The following is a 2,053-nucleotide window of genomic DNA, read 5'->3' as shown; positions in this document are numbered from 1 at the left end:
GATTAAGATTTACCAAAATTCAAGTTTCAAAACCAGTCAGCTGTCTTATCTTCCTCTGTTTTTCCTCTGTGCAAACTCCTTCTCTCGACAGGTATCTCTGAGAGTTCTTACTGGCAGCCTACATTTGTTGGTCTTTCTGCAGTTCTCCCTCAATTGTTCAATTTTCCCCAGTCTTACACCTCCAAAACATCGGATTGTGCCATTGGCTTTTAATATTGTTAATATACTAAATTTAAACTCTATTGGAGTTTGGTTTTTTTTGGGGGGAGGGTATAATTTAAACTGATTGGCCTAATTCGAATTTGTTTTTGTCTCCAGGTAACCAGCTACCCTAGCTGCTGGACCAAAAGGTTACATTATATCTTGTTCAGAACACTTGGTGCTACCAGGTAGTTCTGCTAGCTTTTAACTCCCTTAAAGATACAGTACCCCTTACACCTTCATAACATTATGATCATGTGCCTTTATTATTTTCTCAAAACATACCTCTGAATCTGCCAAGAGACATTAATAAGGCTTTGAGGTTTCATGTTCCACAATCGAAACAACACATCAAATGAATAAGCCCTTGAAAGCACTTGCTGGAAAAACTCAGCAGGTCAGGCAACATCTGTGAAGAGAAATAAGGGTAACATTTCAGCTGTGGTGACCCTTCAGAACTTTAAAAGGCCTGGGTTTTATGTGAGGGGACCTGCACTTTCTAAATTGAATCTGAAGATGCCGTGAATTGTCATCCATGGCACTGAGGGCGCTCTGATTTGGCTGCTCAGATGTCCATGTAGCCAGACTCCAACCAAGTTCAATTAACCCAGTTACCAACAGCCTTCATTCCTCAATAAAGGATATTCTATTTTATAGGCATTTTTCCTCTAGGCTTTCAAAAAATTGCACACAATGCAACTTAAAACACCTAGTTTGGTCTCAACTGAAGCAATGCATTGAGATCACACATCAGGAAACACTAGAGGAAGTGCAGAAAATGTTTACTGAGAACAGTTCCTGGGATGAGAACTTCAGACACATAGCTAGATTGCAGAAACACCAAATTCTTACAGTGCAGTAAGAGGCTCATTGAGTCTGCACTGACCCTCCGAAGAGCATCCCACCAGATACCAACCCCATGACCTCACATGGGGTTATTATCCACCTAGCCTGAACATCCCTGGACACTATGGGCAATTTAGCATGGCCAACCATCTGACCTGCAATTCTTTGGATTGTTAGAGGAAATCAGAGCACCCAGAAGAAACCCATGCAGACACTCACCCAAGGGTGAGAATGAACCCAGATACCCTGGCGCTTTGAGGTAGCAGTGCCAACCACTGACCCACCATGCAGTCAAATCTCTTTATCTTATAGAAAAACAGGTCTGGAGGAGAATTGATAAAGGGTTCCTGGAAGAGTCATAGAGATGTACAGCACGGAAACAGACCTTTCGGTCCAACCCGTCCATGCTGACCAGATATCCCGAGATTGTACCTGTTGATGGAAGAATTGGGAATGACAGGACAAAAGTTCAAGGTAATTAGCTAAAGAAGTAATGGAGACATGATAATTTTTTTCATGCAGTAAGTTTAGGATCTGGAATAAATCGCCTCAGGGTATGGTAGTGGAAGGTTCAATTGACACATTTGGAAGAAAATTGTCACCTGAAAACGAAGGGCATGCATGCATGCATCCTCCTCTGTTGTATCAATTTAAGCATCCAGGGATTTGGTGTGTGAGAGGTTGACAGGCGTGAAAATGCAAAGTAAAGCATTTGTGTTGCAATTACAGAGCAGAATCTAAGGGACTCCGCCTTTTAGATTTGTCTTCCAGCCTTACCGCCCACCAAGGGCTCCAGATCTTTGTTGCTCCACATCTCCTCAGCTGATGGGGGAGGGTTTGGAGGGATAAATTCCACATTTAGTTCCTAGAATTCCTCAACTTTTCTCTCTCCTCTTTCCTCCTCGAAGACTTGTCCTAAAAATCGACCTCCCTGACGAAGCTTTCACCGTGATGTGTTTCTCGAAAGTGTCCCATTTTGTTTGGGCGAGAGGGGGCACTGTAGGAG

Source organism: Hemiscyllium ocellatum, chromosome 44, assembly GCF_020745735.1.
Source record: "Hemiscyllium ocellatum isolate sHemOce1 chromosome 44, sHemOce1.pat.X.cur, whole genome shotgun sequence".
Classification (NCBI taxonomy): domain Eukaryota; kingdom Metazoa; phylum Chordata; class Chondrichthyes; order Orectolobiformes; family Hemiscylliidae; genus Hemiscyllium; species Hemiscyllium ocellatum.
This window is presented reverse-complemented; position numbering follows the sequence as displayed.